This window comes from Corvus cornix, chromosome 1A (genome assembly GCF_000738735.6).
Source record: "Corvus cornix cornix isolate S_Up_H32 chromosome 1A, ASM73873v5, whole genome shotgun sequence".
Classification (NCBI taxonomy): Eukaryota; Metazoa; Chordata; class Aves; order Passeriformes; family Corvidae; genus Corvus; species Corvus cornix.
In genome coordinates this window covers 56,869,996-56,882,013 of record NC_047057.1, presented here as the reverse complement: position 1 = coordinate 56,882,013, position 12,018 = coordinate 56,869,996, and positions in this window count along the sequence as shown.

Sequence of the window (12,018 nt, the reverse complement as noted above, 5' to 3'; positions counted from 1 at the left end):
ATTCAACCCACCCTTCCTTCTCTCTTATATAAAGCAACTTTCTTAAAACTTTTACTGGCCTGTGTGACCAAATAGAAATTTTTTTATTATCTGTCTCAGTAAAAAGTTTAAAGTACCAATTAGAAAATAAAGTTTCCAAGTTTTTAATGAGACATTTTATGATATACCAACATATTCTGCTTTCAGAAACTTATTTTACATTTTCAGATTTATGTTTATTACAACAATTTAGTATATTTATAGTCTCATTACTGTGCTTATTGTAACACATAACTTGCCTATATTTTCAATCTTTTATTATCTTCCGTTAAAAAGACACTAACAATACAGAGACACAATTCAAAGTTCATTGAAGTTTGGAGCAGATTGACTCAACCCCAAGTTCAAATATTTTCTTGCTATTATTTCTCAATTCATGAAGGCTCAATATTCAGTGTGAATAAATCACCATTTCCCACCTCTTTTTATTATTCTTTCTTCATCTTTTCCTACTTCTTTCCTCTTGATGAAAACAGAAAATGTCACTCTTTCCCCACCTCTATGCTGGAAGCAGATTTTACCTTGCTCAAGGTGAGCCACAGCTCCTCTCCTTACCTGCCCATCTGTGCTCCTGCCTGGCAAACACTGCCTGCAAAGTCCCTAATCTGCACATAAAGAAGCCAAAGAGTTCAGTGAGTCTCACAGAACCTAATTGCGATGTTTTCATGTGACTTTGAAGTCAAGTGTTATATAAGCACATTTTCTTATAACTCCGTCAAAATTGTCATTAGATATATTCCAAGTAACCTTTTACTAAGTTTGAAAAAGGAAAATAAACAACACTTTGAGCAATTGCAACTTTCATTGGAGACTCAATTCGAGGACTAAATCTCTGTGCTTTTTAATTTATTTCTCAGTAGGCTACAAAATCATATAATTTCTGAAAAGGAATAACAATGTGTAGGAAAAGTGCCTGACAAGTGCATTCACATCCTTCTATGCACAATAACCAAGAAACAATGTCAGTAATTAAAAACCAGTTTTTGAAAAAGAACACAGACAAGACCTTCTGTTTGACAAATGTAGTTAAGTTTAAGCAAAATAGTTTGTGTTTGATACACAGACTCTTTCTTAATCCCTTTTATTTCACACTGAAGCCCATAATAATATATAGTTATCCTTTATAAAATGGAATGCAAGTATAAAATTTTTCTTTTTGAGTACTTCTCCTTCTGGAAGAGATGAATACAGGGATAGAAGACTCTTAACTACCTGAACAGTATTATTGCCATTTGATGATTAATACAAGAGAAATGGCTCAAAGAGCCATTAAATTCTTCATTAGAACAAACAAATTGCCAGCAGAAGGGCCAAAGTCCTGGATAGAATCTCAGGATTCAAGATCTGTATGACTTTAGGCAAAGCAAAGTAGGAGATCTCCTGGAGTTTCTATTCTCTCCATTTTCCAACTGGCAAGCTCAGATTTCCCATGCAGCGTTTTGCTGCCCTGTTAGCCTGACTTACTGTGGTTCCTTTTTAACTGATAGATCCAGAGTGTTCCTGAGGTGGACACAGGCTGTGCATGGACAAACCCCAGCTCATACAAGGATGCAAGGCCCAGTAACCCCACCTTTTCAATCCCCCTAGTCATAGCTTGGCTTTCAGAGGAAAGAAGTGTGGCTACACCAAGCCAAACGTTATATAGTGCAGCCATGTTATTTTATGGCCAAATTCCCTGTCAAACGTCAGAAGGCAGAAGCCCAAGGCATTTTTGTCCCCCACCTCCATTGCAAACAGCAACCCATGAAAAGATACAATGAGCTCTGTACTGCTACAGCTTGGGAAATACGTTGCTAAAAAGGGATCAAACTTCTGCTCTGGTTTGGATGAGACATGCATTCCTTGATCCCACATACAACCACTGAGTGCACAAATTTATGCTCTTCATGTTATAAGCTGTTCGTCCTTTGGATTTTTTGTCCACGTGGATTTGCAACTGATTAAAACCTCAGCATCCCTGGAAAACAATTTGCAGTCCTATTTCATAGTTATGAGTAGACAAGAAATCCAGAGTTTCTTCCTCTCCAGTGAACTCCCCTGGATATAAGAATAAGAGCATTAGTCTGTGCTTGTCTGTGCATTCCTCTGTGTGCTCATACACAAAAAATGAAGAGTCACATCACCCGTTACTAACGCTCTGCCAAACCTCGCAGCAGAACACAGCCCAGCACTGAATAGGAGTTCAAAAAGCTCCGAGCAGCTTTCACAATGAAGTAGGAGTGGAAGCTGAGGAAAAAAACAATCCTAGAAAGCTGATACAACACAGGAGATCTGTACTAACAGTATTCAATTTTCTTGATCTGAACGGTTGCCAAGATGTTGTTTCAGAGCTGTGGAATACAGCACAGAAGAGAGAGCCTTTTTTCAACAATGGCCCTATGATGGAGGAAAGAGGAGCTAAATTACTCAGTCCAGGAGGGAATAAACAAACTGCTACTGATGAATCCCAGTAGTGAGAGGAAAGCTAATGGAAAGTAGTTCATGCATGTTTTCCAACTGACTGCAATTCCTGTAGACACAAATTTTCATCTTCTTTTTCATCTAAAATGCATAAAATTGGATGTATGCATTTTAGATGTATGTTTGCCTATATATATTTGATGAAACAACCTAATTTCCTTTCCATACTCTGCTTTTTCTTATATTTGGCATCTTGCAAGAGAGCCAGGTCTGTATCATCTGGGCCACTGCACTCTGAGTTATACTGAACTCTTTAGACAGAGGGAGAAAGGAGAAGAAGGCATGAAGCAGTAACAGGAGAGACCCCTAAGAGAAGTGAGGGGCAGCCTTCAAGAGAGAACAGACCTGTACCCATTCAGCTTCAGTTACCTGCCTGCTCCTGCCAGAAGGTCTGGTGCTGCTCCTTCACCTGCCAATCTCACAGAAAAACAACCCAATAAAACAGAAATTTCTAGTTTTGCAGCAGCTGCAGCAAGGCAAGCCTGTAATCTTACCCTGTGGCCAAACTGCTGCTACACCCACCACATAGGAAGGAGCAGAAGTATTTAATTGAAAGTGCAAAGAAAGAAGTGGAACCTATCATGTTGCCAGCAAACTATGATGACTTGATGGGGCTACCTAAAAACAGAGGCTAGACAAATTTAAGAGAATAAAAGCAGGTGTATTTATCAAAGGGCATTCAGGTACGCTTTGGGCAGTCAGAGCCCCAGGGGCTACACCCAAAAATGGACAACGGGTCATGGGTTTTCATACTTTTATAATTTTGGTCCATTTGCATATCAGGGGTTAATCCTCCAATTATAGCTTCAGGTAATGAAGTCACTTATCCCAAGTTTGCTCCCCGCTAACCCACTTACTTTTGTTTATATATCTTGGGACCTGCAACAGTAAGGTGACCTTGAGTTTCAGGCCTAGAGAGAATTTGTTTTGCCTGACTAAATTGGGAGAACAATAGCTAACAGGCTATATGGAGTTTAGAATTATACACTAAAGAATTACAGGATATGAAAAATATAAAAGCTAAGATCCTAAGGCATCAACTGTGTGAAACTTGACATTGCACAGTACCCTGAGATAGGCACATCCTTAGCAACCCAGAGGTGGCTGTAGGGCTTTCTGCAATGTCCCCTTGATGGACAAGGGGAAACAAACAGACCTGAGAGGATCAGAGTGGTCAGCAAGGACATTTATTATATTTCATCCATTTTAACTATAAAGATGTCTTAAATAATTGTGATGCACTAATTGATTAATTTATATTCTAAATGAAACTGTGATTTAACAACTGAAAGCCTTTGGTGTCCTTTCCATGTTAAAAAACCAGAATTTGGGGAAGAAATTCCAATCTTTCTCTGCACATGATTCCAGGTCTAGTGGAGAAAACTTTCAGTAGGGCTTTCAGAGAGGCTGGAAAGAAGCCTGTCATTAACAGGACATGTCCACAGTCATTTTACATTCAATTACTGACCACTGCACATTGTGCAGTCCTTTCTTCTGGATAAGATCTGGACAAAAAGAAATGTCCTTGTCTGCTTAGACTGCTTTTAGGTTGAATATTCTGGTTTAAACTGCCTATTGAGATATAGGCTTTTTGCAGTTGCAGGAAATAAATTAGCATCAACAGCATGCCTAGGGATCAATTAATTTTCATCAATGTTAAAAAAAATGTACAACTTGTATAAGATCGGCCAGACTGGATTCAGATTGCGGAGAGGCTGACAGATTGATTTAAAAAAAAATCTCAAGTGTGTTGCCAAAACCAAATGAAACAGATTCAGTGGAGGCCAAGGCAATATTCATCCGTGCTCTATCTGCATTCCTGCCAGTGGCTTCACATCAGGGATGTATTTGGAATGATTATTTCAGATTTTCAGGAAGCAATCTATCCCATTCTCCCATTTGGAATTATTGTCTGGAGTTGCTGAAGAGGAGGGAAATCCAGTGTCTGCTGGCACAGTATATCTAATTTAAAGTGTGCAAGAGAAGGAACATCAGTTACAATTTCCATTAAACTAAAAGTGTAGCAGGATACTACAGAGAGCACAATGGCTCTGCACATATTTCTATTATTCACCTAAAAGATCCCACAAACTGGCAAAAAAAGCAGCAGCATCCAAATCTCCTGCTAATATTAAAATAACAGCTGACTTCAGGAGACACAGCACATAGCAAGGAACAACTGACTGGCACAGAGAGCTTCCACTGTCCAAACCCAGCATCTGGATTAACAGATGGCAGGTGCTGTGGTATAGATAAATATCCATGAATTTATTGTGCAACAAGGGAGCAAAGGGTAGGCATAAAAGGGTTTGAGTATATTGATCAAGCCACAGCTAGAGAATGTTTGTAAGAACGTCCCCAAGGTTTCATCTCATTTTGCAGATGGCTGGAGGGCCCTAGGTGCCAAACTGTCTGTTTGGGTGATGCTGTTGAGTTTGGTTCATGAATACATGTAAAACATTTTGCAGTCTTTGGAACAAAGCAAGCAATTTAAATTTGGGTTTCGACCATCACTTACTCTCTACAGGTTAGAAATGTGTTTCTAACAAATATTTTGGTTTACTTCCTTTAGACCTTCACAATTTTAAACTGTGTGTCTCCTTCATCATTAAAGCTGATGTGTGTTCCAAAGCCCCATGGACACCTTGCAAGGCCACCAGAACTACAGCAGTGGTTTGATGTCCAATTGCAAATCTCAACTCTCATACAAATGTGTCAGGCAAAATATTTTAAAGCAACTCTAAAGGCAAAGTCTACACATTACCACTAATCCAGGTCAAGATCAGGACAGTTAACCACAGTGACAGACTAGGGAAAAATCCCTTTCAGAGAGTCTGCCAGGACTGGAGATACCACAATAATAGTAGAATTTAATTACTCCTATGTAGGTTTAAATGTCACTGTGGTATTTTTAGACACTCTACAGGAATGTTTCATGGATAAGCTAGTCAGGCAACTCAAGGGGGAGCGTCTGGCTTTTACTCTCTTCCCAGTGTCATTTTTGGCTCATGTCACAATGTTACTATCAAGGACTAACTCTGTAATAGCCACTAAGACGTGTTTATATTCAACATTTTTGCAGGAAGCACAAAGCCAAAAAAAAAATCCTCTACACTAGTCTTTGGCTTCAAAATGTCAGTTTAGAAGCAGACAAAAAATGCTAACTGAACACAAAGGAATTATTAGGTGCAGAACAGGGAAGGAAAAAAAGGAAATAATGAATATATCACTGTGTAAATCCAAGGTGTCTCAGTATCTTAAATACTGTGTGCAGTTCTGGCATCCCATCTTAAAAACTGTAGCGTTGAGCGAGAAAAAAGGAGGCTAATAAAGGTGATCTACAGTCTGAAACAATTTGCATGCAAAGGGAGATGAAAAGGTTAGGACTTTTCAGTCTGGAAAACCAGTTTCAGAGGAACATAATAGTGAACTGTATAATCAGTAGCACAGATGAGATGAATAAGAAACTCTTATTCCTTTTTTTTTCGTAATACCAAAAATAGATTACATCAAGTGAAATTATCATCCAGCATTTTGGAACAACACAAAAGGGAATGTATCTTCTCACACCCTGTAATTACTCTGTATAACCTATTACAGAAGGGCAGCAGTCATGCAAAAAGCCATCATTCAAATGAAGAGGGGAAAATCATTAAAGACAATTAAACTCAAAGGTACTGCCTCTGGCTGGAGATATCCCTGAGCAGCACATTGCTGTAAGCTGCAGGACACCCAGGGAGTACTTTTCCATCTTTGTGCTGTTTTTATACCAGGCATCCATCCACTGCTGGCCACTATGACAGCATGATAGGCTACCTTAGATCTTTGCCCTGATCCAGGGCAGACGTGTTTCTTGTGCACTCCGTAAAGTGTGCTGGAAATGCCTAGGATATCAACTTTTTCATTGTATTATACCCACCACTCTCTATGCTAACAGCAAAACCTAAAAAGAGTTATAAACCTTAAAAAGTTCAGGAAACCAGGTAGCTTATTACACTGCAAACATGCTTGCATTTATTTTGAGCCAGGATCAGGTTGGACTGTACTTTTCCTGACCTCACTTACAAAACCCATAAAATGATAATCAATCTGATTGACCCAAAAGAAACTGCCCCCAAAAATACCCCAAACTGTTGGGAAATCATTGTGCTCATGGAGCAGCTCTCGACAGCAGTCCTTGCTGGCCAGCTTACATATAGATTGTTTATAAACTATTCCGGCAACTGGCGTCTGAGATTTTCCTTCCCCAAGGAAAGAGGCCAGCCAGCTTTGTGCCTGCTTTGTGCACTTAACAATTCCAGAATGAATATGCATGTACACTTCAGTTTTCTTCCAACTTCATCTCCAATAAGTTTTAGTGCATTCTGTCATTTTCTTATGGCAACTGAGCAGGATGCATTAATCTGGCATTATGCAGAAGAGTGTCTATTATAACAGATCTTTCAAGTGTGCATCCTCAGGTTGTGGATAAACAGAAGGATACAGACATGATCTCCCATCATGCATTAAATAACATATTAAAAGCAGATTAGGAAGATATCTGTGTTATTTTAGATACAGCTAATCCTGTTTTATGGCAGAAAATGAGTAGATATCTTCCTCAAGCCCCCCTAGCACTGATTTCTACAACTTCACTAAATATAATAGGAAAAGAAATTAGGGTATTTTAATGAAACTAAGAATTTTCATTTTGCCTGGAGGATGGGTGTAGACAGCTCCTATTAAAAAAAAAAACAAACTTAGTTTTATCTCAAAGAGGCTTTGATGGGGAAATATGACCAATAGAAACTCTTCTACTAACACTAGGGGAAAAAAAGAGTGTTTTAAAATGTTACTCTAATATTTTCCTCAATAACCCCATCTCATACATTTCAAAATTAGGAGACAAAAAATAAGAGATGATTTTCAATCTCTGGGATATCACATTTCTTCAGGAATAACATTTAACTTCTCCATCCCTGACTTGTATATAAAGATGAGATGTCAGTCATTTGGATGTACTGTTTACTTGTAGCACAAAGCAAAGACAAAAATCTCTCACACATGCAGCCCCTAATGAAAGAGGGCCCTGATAAAATTCAGAGCCTCTAGGTGCTACTGCATGAAATAACAGCTCAAATAATCACAAATAAACTCCCGTACCCTCGTTTTCAGAATATTTATACCTCCACCTACATATACAGCATGTTCTTCTACTACAGTGACCAAAATGTAACGCATGGGAAAGCATCCACAGCTGAGACAACTGAGTAAGTGTGTTACCCAAAGCAGCGATTGCAGCTTCCTGAAATTAGCTCCACTTCATTCCTTTCATTCCAAAGCTTGCAGACCAGTCATATTGCATTGTTGCACTTCATAGCACAGTATCTGACAAGACCATTTGAATATGTCTTCCTAGATCTTTCCTGGCTGTCTTCCCAGTGCACAGATAACTCAAGAACTGACAGATGCAGGGCATAACCTTTGTTCCAAAAACTGGTTGTGTGCATCTCTGAGACTGAAAAAGGAGAAAAAAAAAAAAACCCACACTTTTAAGGTGTTACACTTGATTGTTGAAGTGAGAGTCTAAAAATGATAGGATAAAACAGAACACAGGGATTTGGAAAGAAAAGAAATGAGAACAAGAGAGCAAACCTCAGGTAGCAAAGAGCCCAATACATGGACAGGGCCATGCTGTTACTTTATTGATGCTTAAATGCAGCATTACCAACCTTGCCCATATTTCCCTGCTGCTCAGTTTTTTCTGCCTTGCCAGCAAGCCTTGAGCCTGCCACGATGAAGTAGGTAAGAGCACAGTCAGGTGAATGTTATCCACAAGATATTGACTGGCTGGGACAGGAGGGGCTTTGCTCAGAACCCAGTTCCCCCAGAACGCGCTGACCACCCCACCTCCAGTTCACAGTGTGCAAGTGGTCCTGCCAAACACAAAGGATCAGCTGGGAGATGGAAAATTTAGATTAATGCTGTCTCCTCTGTTCTTAATCTCCAAAAAATATCTTCCCAACGGGGCTGTCCAAGCAGACTCTCCCCTACCCACAGTGTGAAGAGGAGCCCACTGTGAAGTAAAACATTCCCCAGGATCTGTCTGGGGGATTTCCGCAGAGATGCTCCACAGTCAGGCATGTTAAAAACTTTATCTCAGTTCCTTCTGTTCCTGCTGTCTCCTCCACTGCACCAAAACCCTTTTAGAGCATCACAGAGGACAGATGTCACTGTGCATGAGGGCAGCCACACCAGCACATCCCCCTCTTGGAGACTGCTCTGTTGTAGCAGAGTTTGATCTAACCCCACAATTTGTGCTGGGCACAGCATTCAAAAACATCCCTTGGTTGAATACACACCAGCAAAAAGATCTCCCACAGATCTCTGGCAGTATCATCCCATTCCCATCAGATCAAGCACTGTGTGGCAGTGTCATACTGCAAAACTCCTCCTCAGACTGTGGCTCAGGCAGAGATTTTACCTGAGGGCTACAATTCCAGCCTACACCAGCTGCCACCCTGTGTAGGTGGGATAGACACCAACTCCACCAGCTGCAGGAAGAAACAAATTGAGGCCAGACCGATGAACAGGGCTTTATTAACAAGGTGAGTCCTGTCCTACAGCACAACCAAAAAAAAAGCCAGAGGAGCCACTGCTATCTGCAGTCCTTGGCTCTCTTGAGACATAAAGCAAAGCTCATGGCCATACAGCAGTTTTGGTGTGACATTTCTCAAGTGATTTAGTCAGCCCTAGGCTGTGGCCTGGATTTTCCAAACCAGTAGTTCCACACCCACCTTATCGAAGGGAGTGAAGGTTTGTGATGTCTCAGTGAGAATAATTTTCATCGTGTGTATGTGTGTGTGTGTGATTGTGGTTTTCCTTTCTTCTGGCAATTTGCTGCTCCTTTGAACTCTGTCTAGGTCAGGGAGAGCCTCAATCACAGCCCTTACTTCTTTTATTGCAGTATTTCCTCCAGGCAGAGGACTGCTCTCACACTCATATTACCAATGTAAAAATAGCACTTTTCCTCTAGGTGTCTCAGAAAAAATGTATTTACTTTAAATTATCCTACAGGACCAAATAGATGATCTTCTGCTTCTCTGTTTCCAAAAATGATGCTAGGGTGAAAAAAAATATATGCTACTGGAAGAAAATAGAAACAAAATTGCAATAAAATACCCACGCAGTTAACTCTTTCCTGTGTTCTCTACAAGAGTGCTTTGCCGGCTTTGCTTGCCGGGAGCTGACAAGGAGCAGGCTTGGCCGGGACGTTTCAGCAAGGGGACACGCGGTGGCAGTGTGGCCTCTCGCTCCTCCAAGGGCTTTTCCTGGCGGGGAGGAGTTGGTTCCCTTTCCCTCGGGGGGATCACGCAAATCCAACCAGAGGGAAGAGGACACGTGTAGAAAAAAATCCTGATCTTCCTGACCAGCCTGTACTTACACATAACACCTTCAGCCATAGGATCCAAAATAAGAAGGGGGGGAAAAACCAAACCCTGAGTGAATGGCACTTTGTTTTCTGTGAGATCCTAGAGATTCACACACGTTATTTCTGGGTGTATTTAAGATGCTCTTTCACGTTTAACCCGAACACCTCAATGTTCATACTTACACCCGTTTCTCCTGCAGCTGAAAATCATCTGCTTCCAGGGTACAAACCCAGCTGGTTCCGTAAGTCCTAACACAGAGACAGGAGGACAGGGAAGGAAAAAAAGAGTGAAAGGACCAATCTCCACAACTTCCATATAAATATCATTTGTGGGAAACTTCTGGTGGAGAAAGGTTACGTGGTTTAGGCCAAGCACATCTGGTAAGAATAAGAAACAAGGCTTATAAAAAAAAATCTGGTTTCCTGATCTGCTTGACTCCATCAGACACTGGGCTGAAAGCAAATGTTTTTATACGGCGTTTCACATCCCTTAATCAGCATATGCACTGTAATTAATTCTCTTTTTCAAAAATCTAATGAGCAAACATCCATCACAAGTTGCAATCTTTTAGAGGTAATCCCAGCTATGTTGCTTTCCATCTGCAAATGACACTGCTGAAGTATTTCGCTCTCAAAAGACATGGGCCTTTTTTTTTTCATTCAGTTGAGATGGGATATTAATCCAAAATAAATCAACTTCAAGGAACTGCTGTTGATTGGGCAATCAGTTACACGATATTTGTTTATTTTCTTTAGCTAAGGAAAAAACCTTAATTCATTTCTATTTCAGATCTTGGCTAAGCATTTTCTGAATTGCTGTGCAGGCAAAATTCTTTCTTTCTTCTCTCTCCCCCCGCCCCCAACTTTCCAGTCAGCATTCCGAGTTATAAGGAGGGAAACACATCTCAGAAATCTAATTAAAGATTTTAAAGCCCAGAGTGAACTGTTATTTCTTTTGCCACAGATCTCACAAGCACAAATAAATGTACATATTTGCTAAATAAAGTTAATAACAATTCAACAGTTCCTCCAACAGAGGCAATGCCAATGTGCCAAGAACTTGTAAACCTCGATGTGGTATCAGTGGCATCTGAGAATGTCCTCTACAAGAGTATTTTCTAAATATTAAATCCATTTCAGGTGCATTTTTTGTGTTAAACCAGATTGGTTTTGACTATAAAAACTATCCAGAATTCGTGTTTGTGCTGGAGTTTGGGAATGGAGAAGAGGGTAGGGAAAAGGAGGAGGGGAGGAAATGTTTCACATTTTTTAGACTATTTCTAATCTCCTCACTCATAGTGCCTGAGAATGAAGTATCTATTGTTTACTGGAAATGCTTTTGTGACTGTCTGTATGTCAGCAAAAGGGTCTAACATAGCTTCTGACATAGTTTACATTCCTTTCTAGCTGTGATGTGTCTTCCCCATTGTTTTTCCTGCCCTATCCTGTCCGTTCTTTCAATTTTTTTTTTTACCCTTGCAAATTTCTGTTACAATTACTTCCTTCCCATCGTAATTCTGTCAATATCCATCAGGAGTTTACGATTGACTGATGACATGAACACAGCTTTATTAACAGGTCAGGGTGCAAGTTAGCCCTGTCCTACTGCACAGCTAAAAAAGCTGTATGCCTGAGGAACCACTGTTAACTGCAGTTCTGCCACATATCTCCAATTTCCTCCTCTCCACAAATTCCTGCTCCTCTTTCCCAGCTGGTTCCCCCCCATTCTCCAACCTTTCTGCTCCAATATATAACTTTTCCCCATTTATAGGGAAAGAAGGAGTGTGTCACTCATTTTCCCCTAACCAGTGAAACTATTCTCATGTATCACTAACATGACCTCTCCTGTGGCTGCCACATTAGAACAAAGGGGAGTGACATTATTAAGTCCAAGTGATGAGAAGGGCCAGAGCTCTCTCCCCCTTTTAGAGAAAAAAACAGAAGGGAGACAAAGAGTAAAAAAAAAAAAAACAGAGGTAAAAGATTTCTGGACTCTTGTGGAGCCAGTTCCTGCTCCCCATCCTGAGTTTTGTGAGAAGGTGCCCAGTTTCCCACGTTACAGTGTACCCTAAGTCAAGGATCACCCCAGTTTCTCCCCAGCCATCTGT